The sequence below is a fragment of the Megalops cyprinoides genome, chromosome 1, assembly GCF_013368585.1.
Source record: "Megalops cyprinoides isolate fMegCyp1 chromosome 1, fMegCyp1.pri, whole genome shotgun sequence".
In the NCBI taxonomy this organism is placed as follows: domain Eukaryota; kingdom Metazoa; phylum Chordata; class Actinopteri; order Elopiformes; family Megalopidae; genus Megalops; species Megalops cyprinoides.
The window spans coordinates 49,221,780-49,240,077 of record NC_050583.1 but is presented as its reverse complement, the minus strand read 5'-3'; the positions used below and the strand labels follow the sequence as shown (position 1 = coordinate 49,240,077).

At 48.1% G+C, this 18,298-nt stretch overlaps 1 protein-coding gene across 1 annotated transcript in view; it reads left to right on the top strand.

Annotated features, from left to right (window-relative positions):
- LOC118793244 (leucine zipper putative tumor suppressor 2 homolog) overlaps positions 1-18,298 on the top strand; it is a 57,637-nt gene that overhangs the window by 15,023 nt on the left and 24,316 nt on the right. Inside the window, exon 2 of the mRNA XM_036551322.1 lies at positions 17,981-18,100. The gene's annotated coding sequence lies outside the window, so the exon portion shown is untranslated. The remainder of the gene's footprint in view (positions 1-17,980; positions 18,101-18,298) is intronic.

Here is an 18,298-nt window from a genome sequence, read left to right as displayed (position 1 = left end):
CATCGGAGATGAGCCCAACCACGGTGGTGTCGTCCGCAAACTTAACGATGGCGTTGGTAGGGTGGGATGGAGCGCAATCATGAGTGTACAGGGCGTACAGTAGGGGGCTCAGCACGCAGCCCTGAAGAGAACCAGTGCTGAGTGTGAGCGTGGAGGAGAGGTGGGGGCCAAGTCTGACAGATTGTGGGCGGTTTGTGAGAAAATGTTTGATCCAGGTGCAGGTGGGGAGGGGGATCCGCAGTTTGAACAGTTTTGTAACTAATATGTCCGGGATGATTGTGTTAAACGCTGAGCTGTAATCCACAAAGAGCATCCTCACATAGCTCTTCCGGTTCTCCAGATGACTCAGCGCTCTGTGAAGTGTTATGGCGATGGCGTCCTCTGTAGATCGGTTCGCTCTATAAGCGAACGAGTGCTGTTTAATAGGGGCTAATGAACTATGAGAGGGGAGAAGTGTGTGCAGTATGTGGGAAAGAGAGGCCTCACTCAGGCCTGTAGAACAGTTGATTCAGTGGTCTGTAGGTCCCTGATTGATAAGGCTGAAGAGCATGGTTCTGTGGTGATGGTTCAGGGGATTGGTTGGTTACTTTGTAGGTCGCTGTGTCTGGGGAGAGAGGGAGGGGGAGAAAGAGAAGGATTAGAGAGTATTAGAATCTGCAAGCCTAATATCAAGATTCATAAGCTGTGTGTGTGTGTGTGCTTGTGTGCTTGTGTGCTTGTGTGGGTGTGTGGGTGTGTGTGTGTGTGTGTGTACTTGGGCTTTCCTCATTGAGGAATGGGATCTGTGTGGGTGAACCAGCCTATAAAATGTGTTGGGATGTACAGTGAGCAAGTACCCAGGGCTGGTCTGTTCCTGAAGAGGGGGGGGGGGGGGGGGGGGGGCTTGTTAGACACAAGGCCCCCAGTGGGGTTTTTTCTCTCCAGCACTCACCGCACCTCAGGGGGCCAAAGAGCCCCCTTGTCCTTGTGCTGTCCGGCCCATTTGGTCCTCTCCGGGGGCCCCCATCTTTTAAACGAAGCGAACAGCATGCACGTCCCCGTCTGTCCATTTGTCACTGGCCTCTTCACTGTCCACCCCTGCCTCCCACACGCTGACGACCTCATTTGAGAGCAAATGGCCTTGGTACTCCTTGGATTCCTCTCTCTCCTCACCCTCTCCCTGGTTCTTTCAGCTCTCCCCTCTATCTCTGTCTTTCTCTCTCCCCCTTTGTCCCTATCGCTCTCCCTCTCTCTCTCCCTATTTCTCCCTTGTTCTCTCTCCCCCATCTCTCTCTTCTCTCTCCTTTCTGCTCTCGTTCTTTCCCTATCTCTCCCTCTTTCTCTGTGTGTCTCTCTCTGTTTCTACCTCTCACTGTCTTGTTGTATGCTCTGTAAGACTGCAGGAACTGAAAACCAGAGCAGAAACACTGATATAAATATCCCTGTATCCTTTTTTCTGTGCTGTTTCTCCAAAGGCCATTCACAGGAGTGTCACAGCTCAGCCATGTGATGTTCCCGCTACTGTACGTCTTGTCATTTAGCAGACACTCTTATTCAGGGCAGATTAGAAATTAAGAATAGATAATTCAGCCACTGAAAAAGCAGAACTTCAAAAGCAGAACAAAAGCTGGTCAAAAACTGCGTCATGAATTCTGCACAGTTTGAGTTACAGTGCTCTGAAAGGGCACCCAAACTCAGCATTTGGTTGGACTTGTTTGGTTGTTAAGCCTCACCTGTTTGTGGGGCGTGCTGGGTATGCTTGATGTCCACTTAAACACTGCCCTGGATCTTTAAAACTTCACAGTCTTTAAGACTTTATTTCTTAATTTGGAGTTTAAATGATAATAAGAACAGTTTTTCTAGTAAGAAAGGTTTTTCAAAGAAATTCCAAGATTTCCCTGGATGGATTGACTGTGGGTCACACACCCACCCACTCCCCCCAAAAAATTGCAGGGAATGCTCTTCTGGCTGCTCTCTCTTCTGCCCCCCCCCATGCTGGTCTGGCAGTGACTGAAGGCGTCAATCACAATGAATTGAGGAGGCTTTGGGGGGTGGGGGGGTGGGGGGGGGGTCGAGAAGAGGAGGGGTGCGCACTGCCCAGAGTGGTGAGTGTGTCAGATTGATGGCAGTTTGCTGTAATTGCTAGCAGATGTTATTTCAAGCCCAGTGCAGCACCACCAGCAGCAGCAGCGGACCTGTATAAACATAGAGATGCTTATTTGGCCCGGTCAGTCTCTCCCCATCAGTGGGACAAGGGGCCACAGCGTGCCCTGATGTCTCTGTAGCTCCGCCCAGATTTCCCTGAGGCCAGGAGCTTGCCCCCTGGTTACCACAGTAACCTTGCTCTCCTTTCTTCTTCCTGTGTGCTGCTCCTCTACCCCGAATACACAGTACCCCCGTGGACTCATGCTCCTCTGTGGATTTCCGTCTTCCTGGAATGACCAATCAAATTTCCCTGTGACAGATTTGCTTGTAATCAAAGATGAGGAAAAGACATCTTCTTAGCACTGATATGTGGAGTAAAGAAGGGATTATGGCTGTGTGGAACATGCTTTGGGGTTAGGCTTGGAGTTGTGCTGGCGGATCCGAGGTCAGTGCTTGGGGGGACTGTCGACCCAGAGAGATTCCCCTGTTGGCTCAGTCCTAGTGTTGAAACTGTTCAGTACAAGTAAAGACCGTGGAAGAGTGTGGCTTCATGAACATCAAAGTGGGTGGAGCTATCAGGTGTTATAAAACTTGACTCTTGGATTGGAGCGAATCATAGCATTTTGCTGTAGAGGGCTTCATGAGAGTCAGTGATTAACAACTGTTCCCAGTATGGGGTCCTTAACCCCCCACTCCTCCATCACTATATAAAATGATGCCCTCCTGTAAAGATATCCCATAGACCCCCTGGTTTGTTAGTTGCCACTGAATATGGGTTGACTCACAGTTGGATGGGCAAATGCTGCATTACCTCTCTGCACTAATGCAGGAAATGCATGCAATCCTTCCATACGCTTTCATGCAGCCGACAGCTACTACAAGTCCCAGAGCGCACTACAGCAGAGTGGGCGCTGATTGGAGGATAGGCACTGCATGCTGATGTCAGCAGTTGCCTGACAAATTGCAGGGTGCCTGAGAGAGGTGAGAGAAACAACCCCTGCCGACATAGCTGCCCCTGTCCCATGCTGAACAAAGCCAATTTGTCCCAGCAATGTCGGTTCCCGGGCATTGTTGGTTGATTTCACGGCCGGGATTGATCCTGGTTCGTAGAGCTCAGCTTTAACTACTGAGCCACCCAGGAACCCCAGCACTTCCTCCTTCCTGGTGCTGGATCCAGCTTAACCCTCCTTATCTGTCATTACCACTGCCTGGCTTTGACAGCTGCTTTCTTGCTTACTGCTTTATGATTGTCTGCCTTTGTGTGTGTTTTTACCACAAACATTCAGTGTTCCTGCCACTGACTTCGTACTACATTACGTTATTGACATGTTGCAGACACTCTTACCCAGAGCAACATACATAGGTTTTTTTGCACATTTTTTTTGCATATTATCCATTTATACAGCTGGATATTCACTGAGGCAATTTTGTGTGAAGTACCCTTGCCCAAGGGTACAGCAGCAGCACCCCAGTGGAGAATCAAACTGGCAAGCCCTGCTCCTTACCACTATGCTACACTGCCATCCTCAATGCATTTTTATTCAATCCTTTTGATCTGCCCCTCCCCTGCTGTCCAGCCAATGGCAGCAAGAGCAGCAGGAAGCAGTGTGTGGTCTGCCGTTAGAGAAGGCCCGGGCCCGGCGGCTGAGGGTCAGGTGTTTCTGAGGGCCTGTGCGACCGACACGTCTGTGCCACTTGTACGTTTGGAGCGGGATTCACTGTTTAATCTGCCACGCCGTGGGGGAGGATCCATCTTTCCCTTTTCCCCGCTCCCGAGCCTCGCAGGGAGGGAGAGAGATTAGCTTCGGTTATATAACCAGCACTCAGACCTGCCACCCCACCCTATTTTAACGCTGATTTGGGCTGTTTCTGGCATAGTTGTGTTGTTTCATTTCATTTTGTTTTATTCATTGTAATTTATTGTGACCGCCTGAACCTCAGGGAAGCCCTGCTGCCTCCCACAGCGTGGAGAGGGAGGGAGAGATGGAGTGGAGGCAAGAGGGGGAGAGAGAGATATGGATTTGAGGCGAGAGAGAGAGAGAGGGAGATGGAGTAGAAGAGGGAGAGAGAGATGGAGTGGAGGGAAGAGGGAGAGAGGGGGGGTGTGTCATTAAGATATGGAGATATTGAGAAAGTCATGGGCAACAGATTCAGCTAGAGAAAGGGATGGAGAGGAGGATAAAAGGAGGGTGAGAGAGAGGGTGGGTGGGAAAGTTATGGAGGTGTTGAGATAAAATGAATAAAACTGTAACCTACGTAAGTCGATCTGGATAAGAGTGTCTGCTAAATGACAGTAATGTAACTGGTAAGATTTCTTCCTGCTTCATGAGCTAGGGGGAAGACTCACAAACCTGAACTGCGCTTCTTAACGATGTTAGCAGGTGTAGCCTCTACCAGCAAAGTAAAGCTTTGGAACTCCATCAGTTGAGATGCATCCAGACATGTTAATGTCTATAAGCATGGCCAACATATGGCTATATCAAGGCTTATATCAAGCCAATGACTAGGCAGAGGCAGGGAGGGTTTGACAAAGGGCCTGTGGTGGCTGTGATTGTCTGTGTGTGTGTGCATATTTGTATGATTGTGTGTATACTTATGTGATGATGTGTTTATATTTGTTTATGGCTGTGTGTGTATTGGGAATAATGTATGCATGTAATTGTGCGGTAATGTTTGTGTGTGTGTGTGTGTGTGTGTGTGTGTGTGTGTTTGTGTCTGTGCCTGTATTTATAAGTGTGATAATTGTTTGTATCTGTGTGACTATATGTATGAGTATTACTATGCTAATGTTGTGGGTCTGTGTGACTATATGTATAACTGTATAGTAATTGTGTGTGAGTCTGTGTGGCTGTGTGTACATGTTTATGCGTGCGGGGTGGGAGACTGTGGGGTTGTGTTATGATTGGTTAGAGGGCAGCAGGAGGCAGCTGGGAGCGGAATGGATGGGGGGGGGGGGGGGGCAGACGGACTGCGGTTATGTAACTTGCGCACGCTGAGGGCGACTGGCTTTGAAGTAATGAGTCTGGAGAGGTTTGCTCTGTAGCTGAGGAGCAGAGATGTGGGCCTGCGCTTTACAGGCGTCTCAGGAACCCCCCGGGACGCCCCCCGGGACGCCCCCCAGGACGCCCCCCGGGATGCCCCCAGCTCTCCGTGGCTCGCACCCCCTCTTCCTCCCCTGCTTGCGTGTTTTTGGGCCGCAGACACGTAGTGGAAAAACACGCCTCCTCAGGCGTGATTTCCTCATTACCGGTAGACCCAGGCACGCGGCGGGCGCCGTGTATCATGTGACCAGGGCGCACAGCAGAGAGCGGGTATGACGGCACCGACGGAGACGGGTGAAGGAAGGAGAGCTTGGAAGGAGAGCCATCCTCACGCCTGTGATGACTCAGCTCGGTGACTCACGCCTGAGGCAGCTCCAGCCCACCACGGCCGGGGGCCCTGACCAGCGGGAGACTGGCTTTAGTCCCAGAAGTGGGACTAAACCTGATCTCCCTTTGGTAATACCGGGTCTCTCTCGCACTACCCCCAGTGGATGAGCAGTTACAGAGTGTTCATTTAATCTGTTCTGTAAAAGAAAAAAGGCATAAATACACACTCATGAGCCAAAACATTATGACCACCTGCCTAATATTGGTCCTCCATGTGCCGCCAAAACAGCACCGACCCACCGAGGCATGGACTCTACAAGACTCCTGAAGGTGTCCTGTGGTATCTGGCACCAAAACATTAGCAGCAGATCCTTCAAGTCCTGTAAGTTGCGAGGTGGAGCCGCCGTGGATCGGACTTGTCGGTCCAGCTCATCCCACAGATGCTCAATTGGATTGAGATCTGGAGAATTTGGAGGCCAGGGCAACACCTTGAACACTTCATCATGTTCTTCAAACCATTCTCGAACAGTTTGTACAGTGTGGCAGGGTGCAATATCCTACTGAAAGAGGCCACTGCCATCAGGAAATACCATTACCATGAATGGGTGTACCTGGTCTGCAAAGATGTTTAGAAAGGTGGCACATGTCAAATTGATGTCCACATGAATGGCCGGACCCAGGGTTTCCCAGCAGAACATTGCCCAGAGCATCACACTCCCTCCACCGGCTTGTCGTCTTCCCACAGTGCATCCTGGTGCCATCACTTCCCCAGGTAAACGGTGCACATGTACACGGCCATCCATGTGATCTAAAAGAAAACGGGACTCATCGGACCTGGCGACCTTCTTCCACTGCTCCAAGGTCCGGTTCTGACGCTCGCGTGCCCATTGTAGGCGCTTTCGACGATGGACAGGGGTCATCATGGGCACTCTGACTGGTCTGCGGCTACGCAGCCCCATATGCAGCAGGGTGCGATGCACTGTGTGTTGTGACACATTCCTCCCGTAACCATCATTAAAATTTTCTGTGACTTGTACCACAGTAGACCTTCTGTTGGTTCGGACCAGACAGGATAGCCTTTGTTGCCCTCGCTCATCGATGAGCCTTGGTCGCTCAACACCCTGTCGCCGGTTTGTGGTTTGTCCCTCCTTGGACCACTGTTGGTAGGTACTCACCGCTGCTGATCAGGAGCACCCCACAAGCCTTGCCATTTCAGAGATGCTCTGATCCAGTCATCTGGCCATAACAATTTGGTCCTTGTCAAAGTCGCTCAGGTCTTTACTCCTGCCCATTTCTCCTGCATCCAACAAGAACTACAAGAACTGATTGTTCACTTGCCATCTAATCTACCCAGACCTTGACATGTGCCCTTGTTTGGAGATGATCAACGTTCGTCAGTTCACCTGTGAGTGGTCATAATGTTTTGGCTCATAAGTGTATACTTCATTGCATTATGTATTTATTTACCAGAAACAGGGACTTAATAATATTTGTTTTTACACATGCACTGTAAACCATGGTGTCTTCATGCACTTAAATAGGGTGATTTACATGGCTTACTGTACATGATTTTTAATTACACACAGTAATAAATATGTACAGGAGATCACAGGGGATATATTGATAAATTCACATGAATAGGGAAGTCCATTAAGACTGTACCAATAGGACAGACTTACACGAAAAGGGCTTTGTGCCAACACAAAACAGATACACTTTCAATATAAAAACTATGCAAAAAATGAGTTATTGATATGCATGTTTATGTAATAGTATAAGCATGGGTAATGCATAAAATACATGGAATGAGGTTGTGGGTTGGCATGACAACCTGGGAACCTGTGGCCTGGGAACATGGTAAAGTGGGGAACAGGGAATATTCTAAACCACAGACTGCATATCTGGGAATGGCCAGGGTTTCCTGCATTCCTGTATTATTTACTGGATTAGCAGATGCCAGGGTGACTTACACATGCACTGTAATCCTTTGTACACTGCAGTGACTCTGATGGAGTAACCTCCTCACTGGAGAAATGGCAGCACTGCACATGAGAACCCATTCAAAAATAATATATTACCTATTTTTTGGTGTAGTGCAATATATTTCCACTTTGCATTAATATAGGTCATCGGTTTAATTCCCCACCGGGGCACTGCTGTTGTACCCTTGGGCAAGGTACTTGCATGACCCACAATTGCATTTTTACATTACATTATTGTCATTTAGCAGATGCTGCTTTTATCCAGAATGACTTCATTCAGTAGGATTCAATTTTATCCATTTAGACATGGATATTTGCTGAAGTGATTGTGGGGTGACTACCTTGGCCAAGGGTACAACAGCAGTGCCCTAGCAGGGAATCAAAACAGCAACCTTTTGGTTACAAGCCCTGCTGTTTACCACTATGCCACACTGCTATCCCACTGCTGTTGCCTCAGTAAATATCCAACTGTATAAATGGATATAATTGTAAGTCACTCTGGATGAGACCATCAGCTAAATGACAATAATGTAATGCAATGCACTGTATATTTTAAATGTCTTTCTAGTATATTCTTGGGCTGAACTGCATATTTCCCAAAATATTATAGTTTATTTAATTTCCGTGTAGGAATGGAACCTGTAACCTTCAGGCTGCGAGCTCAGCTCCTCCAGCGCTGCACGACTGAAGTGGTTAATGCTTGTTGCCTGGAGTGATAATCAGGATGTCTCTGAGACAGTGTGGTGTGGGTGGTGCTGGACAAGGCCTGAGTCCTCCCAGGCGTGCTCCACATCACACCTGGCTCTGTTACTCGAATTACAGTCGTCCCCCATCCCCCCGCCAGAACCCCCCCCCCACCCCTGCAGCCTGAGGACAGTGCTCTGCTCCTCGTTTCGGCCGGCTGCCTCTCCTGTGGGGCCTCCCACGGCGTCACCGGCGGCCCACGCTGATGACATCATCACAGTTGTTTATTTTTCCCCAGTCACGGTCGGGCGGAGGCGTGCTGCAGCCTCTGCGGGAGGGGGGGGTGTTTGCTGTAAATGATTACAGCAATCAGTAGGAGCGGAAAAACAAAACAGCCCCCAAATCCCCCCATGGGACCTCTGGGCGCCCGCCTCGGTGGGATGTCAGCCGTCTCTCATAATCCCTGCGCCGGCCTGTCTTTCCACTGCAGACGAACCGCCCCTAAACGAGAGAGCGGCCAGAACCGCCCACCTAGCACGCTCCAGGCACAGGCCAGATTGGGGGGGGGGGGGGTGTTAGTCTGAGACACCTCAGTCTGATGGCCTCTGCCCCTCCCAGTGTGTTGCCTTCTCCTCATCATGGTGTAGATTTTAGGGGAACACGTTTGTATGTGCTGTAGTGGTCACATGTGCTACTGGAACAGTTAAGTTTTAAGATTTAAGAGTTAAGATTCTATTTCTGAACGGAAGCAGAAAAATATGCTATTTTAAATATGAGTTCCACTCACAGATAGGTGTATACATCTGCAAGCATATGCTATCTGGCAGAGACATTGTCTGCTTACAGGCAACAGCCGCTTTTCACACTACAAGTCCCACAGTGCACTGGAGGAGAGTGAACGCTGACTGGAGGATTGGTGCATCTCTCACTGACATCAGCTGAGCAGCTCATTGCCTCCTAAGGTGCTATAGGATGTGGGTGAATGGTGTGACAAGGAGCTCTGGCTGACATAAACCCACTCTACCCTGTTATAACAGAGCAAGTAGTGTCCCTCTGCTGGTTACTGGTGGCTAATGGCACAGCCAGGACTCCAGTGCAAAGTGTTATGGTCTGTGGGGCTCAGCTCAGAGTGAACACCTGTAGCAACTCAGCCACTCACTGGGGCAGCCAACATGGTCATGTGACTTACATAAACCAATCAGTGGCCTTTGACCTCTCCTGCTTGCACCACCTCAACGGGGTGGGACCAAACAGTCCCGAAGCTAACCTCGTTACAGCTCTGACCCCCAACAATGCAATTTAGACTAGTGCCTCGTAGCGAAGCCGTCCAGTACAGGACAGCAGATTAACGCCGGGGCCGGCTCCATCCCGTACGGCAAAACCGCTGTCACCTATCCAGCGTTGTGCTCAAATGACATCGGAGCAAGTCACTCTGCGGGTTTCCGAGGGGATTGCGAGGGGGGGCATTGTGTGAAATCCCCAGCTCACAGCATTTGGACTTCCACAGCGGTGGCGGCGGTGTGTCAAGGACAGAAAGTGGGGCGCGGACTTCTCACTCCGCCGGGACCCCCTGGCACAGATAAGGCCACATTCATCATGGTCTTTAGCGTCCAGCATCGTCAGCATCGTCATATTCAGAGCTCCGCTCCTGCCCCGTATGCTTCCTGCACCTTTAAATAATGACCCAGATCTTCACAGGCCAGAGGCAGTTTTGTTTGTGTTTTCTTACATAGCTTCACAACACATTACATTTATTCTTAGAAGTTGACCATAGTGACTTCCACAACCTTTTTTTACTTGTTATCCATTTATGAATTACATTATTACATATTAAACTACTATACAGTATTAGATTATTGTCATTTAGACAACCTTATCCAGAGTGAGTTACATGCATTTTGTTACAATTTTATCCATTTATACAGCAGTTTCTTTACAGGGAATTAAACCAGCAACCTTTGGGTTATAAGCCCTTCCCCTTACCACTATGCCACACTGCTGTACTATATTATCCTTTAATAATGCTGGATATTCAGCTAAAGTAATTCAGGTGAAGCTTTCTGTATTATATAAATCCAGCAGCAAGGCCCCATCCGTAAATTGAGCCTGCAACCTTGTGGTTAGAAGTCCGACTGCATAATTGCTACCCCGCACTGCAGCCTGACGGCACATGTGTCTTAATCCCCCCACCCAGGGTATCTCGGCTTGGTGTGCTCGCTAGAGCGGAGTAATCTGGAATTGTGAGTAAATCCAAACGGCTGATTGGCCGGGAATTCTCTCTCCAGTCCCAGGGTTTACTGCCAGTTGCCCTGCGTCAGATTATCTGTTGTTTTCGGCATTCAGTCTTGAGGTGTCAGTCAACAAGGATTTATACCTCCTGGGGCTTGTTTTAAACACACACATGTATGGGCACATGTATGGACACGTGCACATGCACACACACATATATATACACATACACACACACACATAGACACAGGTGTCCTGGCCAAATTCCCAATAAGGCTTTGTTAAGATGACTATCTAATCATCCTCCCATTTTAATTAATAAATAAGTCCCTCCCTCTCCACCATAGCTGATGTGTGGTGGCTGGCATATCACCCAGATATGCATTGCACAGTGGTGGTGGTTTAGGTGATTTGAGTGCTGGACAGTGCTTTGCGAAGGTCCCTGGAACATGTTGTATAAATACAGTCCATTGTACACACACACACACAGATGCAAATCCGCACACGCACACGCACACGCACACGCACATGCGCGCACACACACACACTCCCCTGGCACTGTAACAATAATCGGCTTGCAGTGTAAATTGTTGGTAGGGCTGTAGTAGTAATTACCTCTACTAAAGTAAAGACTGTTGGCATCACTGTACCAGTAATTATCGCTCTGTAGAGCTTGTTAACAGGACTATAGTTATGATGATCACAGTAAAGTTTATTATGATGACTGTAGCAGTAATTATCTCTCAGTAAAGTTTGTTAGTAGGACTGTGGTAGTAATTATTTCTCAGTAGTTTGTTGGTATGGCCTTAGCAGTAATTATCTCTTAGTAAACTTGGCATAAGCAGTAATTATTTGTCAGTAAAGTTTGTTGATAATGGCCTTAGCAGTAATTTTCTCTCTGTAAAATGTGGTTTTATGGCTTCAGCAGTAATTATTACTCAGTAACGTTTATTAGTGTGTTTTTTGCAGTAATTGTGTCTTAGTAAAGTTAGTTGGTGTGGTGTAAGCGGTAATTATTTGTCATTAAAGTTTGATGGTACAGCAGTAATTATCTCTCAGTAGAAATTTCTGGAAGGGCTGCAGAAGTAATATGGTGCTCTGTGCTGATTTCAGAGGTGCCACGTGCCTCCCAGCAGGGGAGTCCCTCTCTTGGCCCGTCCATTCTGGTCTCCCTGGCCATTAATACTCCCCGTCATCCAGACCATGCTGGTGCCTTTGGATCGCCCTCGGCGTCATGGATAGCTGTCAGCCTTTGATCCCTGCAATCCTTGGTAGCCTTGCTCTGTCCAGTCAGGACGTCCTCAGATCCCTTTCGCCCCTCATGCTGCCAACAGTGGCCTCGGCCTCCTGCAGGGGACCAGCATGCATTGCTCCCCAGCACAGCTCTGTGAGGGTGCCCTGGCTGAATCCACAGGCTGCAATGAAGAGACTGGATGGTGGCTCAGGACTGCAAGACAGGACTGTGATCAGCACAGGGCTTTCTGCATTTGTGCTTATGCTGTAATGCTATGTCCCTCTAAGTAGTAGAACTCCCCATGTACATCTAGCCAGTCACAGACAAGGAGTTGCATGCGGAGAGTTATTGCATCGCATCACAAGTCGCTTTGGATAAAAGTGTCTGCCAGATGAATAAATATAAATGTAAATGAAAAAATATATTTGCTAGGCATCCAAAAGTGAGTGTACGGAGGGCCTAAAGGCAACCAGCACTGAACATAACCCTGCTTCTCCTCCATTTTCACAAGCCAGGGAATACACCATCTGCATCTGATCTGAGTAACTGACCTGGCAGGAAAGGGATCTCTTTTGATTTTCACGTTGTGGATGAGATCAGCATGCTGTCCTGTTCATTTTGACCGGCGTGTTTTACGAACATGAGGTGTGGCTGTCCTAAGTTGTGTGAAAGAGAGGAAGTCCATCACTTACCCTCTGAGTAGCTATCGCTCACCCAAAAATGAGCGAATGAAATAAAATTGACTGGATAAATCACTTTAAATAAAAAAGCCAGCACACAGAAGAAAGAGGAGGTCAGTCAGTTTAACCACTCAGCAGGAGAATGGATGGTACTACAGAGAGGACAGAAATGGACTTAGCCTTGAGTTTAGGTTTTAAAAATTCCCTACATGGGAACATTCAAGACCCTTCTCTCTGTGCCCAGGGCTGAGAACAACCCCTCCTTATTTTCCTGCATTACTGGAGCAGAACAGGCAGGTGAAAGTGTGTCATCTCTGACCCCCCCTGGCCAGCTAGCACTGTTTGTAGTTTGTAGTGTGCCATCTACTGGTGAGGAGTAGAACAACAGCTGCTGTCAGCACGCAGGTCAATATAGAGCAGAGGAAAGCCAGAATAAGGGTACACACAGTATGTATGCGCACACACACGCTGAGTGCTGTGCTGTGCTGTGAGTCACATACGCATTTAACTTACGTTCCTACAGTCTCTCACAGCTTCACACCCGGACTGTGTATCTGATAGATCTGTAGTTCTGAGGCACAGACTGCTCTAGTTCTCTAAACTCGGCTGTTTCTCTGCTCAGTATCTGAAATCACTCTTACGTAAAGTCAGCTAGAAAATCTGAGGGTCATGTTTTATGCATATCTGCTTACACAATGGAAGCGGGGCAAAGACAGAGGCAAACATCACAGCAGCAGAGCACTACAAAACAAAGCCATTCATAAACACCCAGGGACCACTCTGAAAAGACTGCCTTTTTAAAGACTTGCTCACTGCAGTTCATCCCTGTTATGTGAAATAACATGAGACATAAGTTTAATTAACATACCATATGGTTTATTTGCTGTATTCAGTTTCTCTCTCTCTCTCTCTCTCTGTAGTGCAAGGCTATGAGTATTCTTCTAAGATGGCACTAGGAAATCTTCTGAGGTTTAATGGGAATGAATTATGTAAATGTTCTGTCTATGCAGCACTTTCTTGTGAGTGCTTTAAGTACGGCTGTCGCGTGTTTTCTTATTTATTTATTTGTATTGTGAAGTTCTGGCATTAGGTGTCCCCCATGCAAATCTTGCCCTCACAAACCCTGGACGATCTGTGGTCTTTCACAGCCCTCCCACTGCCCAGACTGAAGGCAATTGTAGTGTTAGAAGTCTTTCAGTAATTCAGTAATCACATGTACTATAACTCTAATAGCAATCATCGTTACCTTCAAAGACAGGGCATTGATATGCTATATACTACAAAATGTGTAGCTTAAGCTGCCAGTGCTGTTTTCATTCCTATAACAAATCTAAGAAACACCTGTGCAATTGGACAGCATCTTCTTCCAATGGTATGAAGTGGATTTAAATACCGAGTTTCTGATCACCTCTAATGTTGGGTGGGTGTGATCATGTGTGATGTAATCGGGGTGAAGAACCAGCAAACTCAGCGGCAGTGTGGTGCAGTGGTCAGGAGCAGGGCTCGTAACCAGAAGGTTGCTGGTTTGTTCCCTGCTGGGGCACTGCTGTTGTATGGGCAAGGAACCCACAATTGCCTCAGTAAATGTCCAGCTGAAATGGATAAAATGGTATCCTTTGTAAGCCACTCTTGTCTGCTAAATTACAATAATGAATCTTGGTTATCCTGGAAGTGGACTACAGAGGTGTTATTTAGGTCTTATTTAGGGAGGAGGAAACCTTAAACAGCCCCCAATCCAATGCTCTCATGGTAGCCGTGGGTGTCTCATTTTTCCTCTTTTGAATTGCTAAGGCTACTTTGGGGAAGGTTTATGGGCTGGTTCGTGGGTACTGAATGGGCTGCTGCTCTGGTAAGGTAGAAATGACTGTATGGATAGAGAGAAATAAAACCATGTTGGGTGATTGCGCAGCAGGGAGGAAGTGGATTGACGGCAATGAGGGGGTAAAATGATGACAGTGAGGAAGCTGAATGATAACAAGGGGTTGTTGTTGTCACATTCCATTCCATCTGTGGAAAACACATTGATTATAATGGAATGGGGCTGTTAAATGGTTAAAGTAATTAGGCTTCCTTCTCTGGGTTATGGGTCCGAATACTGCCCGGACAAACAGCCCTAATAGTTTTCAGCAGGTCAAAATGGAGCTGTGAAGGATGTTTAAACTTGATATGTGTAAATAATACTGTCACAGGCTGACGCTGATAAAGATGTCTGCTGCGCCTGCTAAATATGGAGTGAAATAATGATCTCGTGCGTCGCTGCGCTGTGCCCGACCTTCTGTGCCCGGCAGCGTCGGTGGGGGGTTTGTTAGGTCTCGTGTCATCGATCCAGAGGAGGCCGAGGTGGCGATGAGAGTGTTGGCTGGAACTATGCTGCTGATGAAATGCTAATTATGTTAATGCTATGCTAATTATGAAAGAGGATCAAAGCATAGGAGTTTAACATTCGGAGGCAGATTCAGGTGGGAACACAGAGGCACGCCCACAGGCCTTCCCACACTAAGAGTCACCCCTCCCTGCTGCTTCTGATTGGTTAAGCCCAAATTGAATAATGAAAACAGAAAGCGCAGTGCTGTCCCTTGTCCTGGCTCAATGGTGACAGCATGGAATTTTTTTTTCCTCAGTGCAGCAGAGAGTAGAGAGTCAGACTGAATAGGTAAGCCGACACCCGAACACCTTGCCAAGCTGCTGTCCAAATGAAGCCCACTGGGCCGTCACTGGATCGATGGGCCATATCGCATCGGGTTACAGCCAGGAGAAGGCCGATCGATTTCTTTACGAACTCTGTGTGTGTGTGTGTGTGTGTGTGTGTGTGTGTGTGTGTGTGTGTGTGTGTGTGTGTGTGTGTTCAGGGTTTGTAAGGTGAGGAGAAGCTGCCATTGCAGAGGGGTCTTCTATGGGCAAGAGCGGAGATGGGTGTTGGTTTTGCTGCCGAGAAAGTGAAGACACACTAACCTTTACATCTCATTACCTCCCAGCTCAGCCTGGCACACTCTGGCCCGGCCTGGCCCGGCCCTGCTCAGGGTGGTTGGGGCTTGCAGTGCTGGGATAGGGGGATGGTCCTGTGTTTGTCCTGCAGAGGGGTGCTTTCTCAGTGAGCATGACCTACTTTGCGCAGAGGGGAATATGAAACCAGAGCTCTCATGAGGCAGTGGAAGACATAAAGGCTTGTTTAGTTCTGCAAATGTGTGTATAATCAAATTAGTCAGACAGGAACAGGCAGCCTAGATTATGAACGAGGGGCGGGGGGGGTTGTAGGGTAAGGAGGTGAGTTCCTTTTCACACGTAAACAGGAAGCACGGGAGGTCAGATGGGGTTTTCCCTTGTTCAGGTGATCTACATGGTGATTCAAAGAGGATCTGTGGGCTCATCTCTGAAGCCCCTCCCACAGTGCAGGATGCCACAATGTCCAACATGCTCAGTGCATAGGGAGATGTCTGCTCTTTGTGGCCAAATGCAGGAAATGTTCCGGTGCATTGATCTCCTGCTGTCCTGTGACTGTCACCTGGTGGGCTCTGCATGGCAGCCTTATTCTTTCACGCCTTACATTTATATCACATTTAGTTGCCTAGCAAAAGCTCTTTCCCAGAGCAATTTACATAGGCCACAGTTATTTACATGTTATCAGTTTACACAGCTGGACAGCTGGGTTAAGTATGTTACCCAAGGGTGCGACAGTAGTGCTCTGGGGGGGGGGGGGGGGCTGCTCCTTACCACTACACCATACTGCTGCCCATGCGTACGCTTTCATAAATGCACCAGTAACAGACACTCCAGACTGTACCATAATATTCTGTAACACACAGTGCTGTGTCTGCCTGCTTTTACTTTACCTTTCTCCAGATGCGTTTACCATAAAAAACTCTTCAGTTTGGTTATAAAGGATTCATGAGTTTCAACATTTCTAGTCTTAACAGGTAGAGAGGCTCACAGTCATTCACCCTAACAGTGGCATTTGAATCAGAAGGAAAAGTGATTCCAGTGATTTTTGTTGCAATGTGCCCGTCTCACCACAAGGTGGCAGGGTGTCCCCCTCCTTTCTCCCCCTCGCTCTCCACTGTGTGAATATAAAGGGCAGACGTGCTCAGCAGCCTGAGGAATGCCTGTGGTCTGTTTCAAGTCAGGCCTGATTCATTGAAAACCATGGCAACAAAGTGTTTTATTTTTCCTGGAAACTTTCCGTTTGCTCCCCTTGGTCTCTAGATGGTAAAGGAAATGGGAAAGGGGTGGGCTAGGAAGCACTGTCTCCTCTCCACCTCTCCACTGCACGACCAAAGGATAGCTTTTGCGCACCAACGGCTGATTTTTGCCTGGTTAAAAACAATATATACAGTCATATTTCCTTAGAACCAATGATGTCATCCTCCTCAGCCCCTCCTGTTACCCAGTGATTTTATCCCTTGTTTGCTCCTCCCACCTCAGTTTTGCTTGCCCTCCAAGGTAGAAATCCATGAGCGCCTTTGTGGAGTCAACTCATTTTCCTGCTCCGACTCATTTGGGCAGTGGGATTGTGGGATTGTGGGATAGTGGCTCACTACAGTTCTGGCTCTGAGAAATATACCGTTTCGAATTAATTCAAAAATTGAATTTGATTTCGTGGGGGTGTGGAAAGGTCAGGTGGTTACCCGTGGTTACTGTGGCAGCAGTGATCCTCGCCAGCTTATTGGGGTGTGGGAGGGAACACCTGCCCCCCCCGAACAAACAAAAAAACTGAAAAAACTACAACTCTGACATGGTGAAAACATACAGTATGTGAGCCTGTTTCGTTGGACATTTTGTTTGGGAGGCTCCTACAGTATTTCATGCAGCTCTCTTGGGGTGTTATTGTGCTCTTGTGTGGGTGTACATTACATTACATTACATTACATTCATTTAGCAGACGCTCTTATCCAGAGCAACTCCCAGCAGAAGAGAACAGAAGTGTATCCCTTCGAGTTGAAAGGGTGCAGTGTATGGTCCAAAAATCACAGCTCTGTCTCTGTCATACATGAAAGGTGACAGTATCCCCTCGCTGTGTCACCCCCAGACACGCAGAGTGACATCGCCTGTCTCGTTCTCTCCACTTCTCCTTCTCCCTTTGGTGCGTGTGACTGTTGCACTGCGAGGTGAGAGTGCATTAAACGCTGCAGCTTCGGGTCCAAAAGCAGCAGCAGGGGGTGTGAAGAGGGGGCTCTTGTAGGACGTTTGACCGATGGGGCAGCTGAGCCCTCCTGAAGGGAATGAATCAGAAATCCTCCTTCGATGTTCCTTTCAAAGCGCCCCAGTGACTCACAGGCTGCTCTTTTTCCACTGTAAAACAGGAGAAAAGATCTGTGTTAAGGGTTGGAGTTATGTGAGTGAGTGAGTAAGGGAGTGTGTGTGTGTGAGTGTGCATGAGTATTAATGTCTGCAGAAATGTTTGTCAAAAGTTGTATGGTGACTGAGCATGTATAAATGTGTGTGGTTTTGTGATTTTGTAAGTGCATGAGTATCTATGAGAAGTTGTATGTTGTGTGTGTGGCACAAGTGCATCAGTACCAGACATTGTACGCTGTGTGAACGTGTGTGATTGTGTATGAGTGTGTGCGTACCCATTATTACAGTCATGGTTTTGTGTGTCTCCCCTTTGTGCCCCGTCCCATCATGCCTTGCCTCACGGTGTGGGGCACTGTACTGATGTCCTGTTTCTGGGTGTCTCTGCAGCTTGGAGCAGAGAGGACAAGGGGGGCAGCAGTCTGCAAGGAGGTCCTGTGATACATGGCCACTCGGAGTTCCCTGTACCCCAACGAACTCCAGGAGGTGACTACAGGGCGCCAGCACGAGGTGAGCCTCTCTAAACATCCTTACCCTGACAGTCATCCAGGACAGAAGGGGGAGCTGGCCAGAAAACATTCCCCTCTGTTACTCCCTTTCCTATTTAGTGTGAGGACACATCTCATGAACGGCCTGAGATGGCCAGAATGTTGTTGCTGCAGATACTTTTGATTTCACTGTTGAATTTTATTCATGCTTTAAAACCAG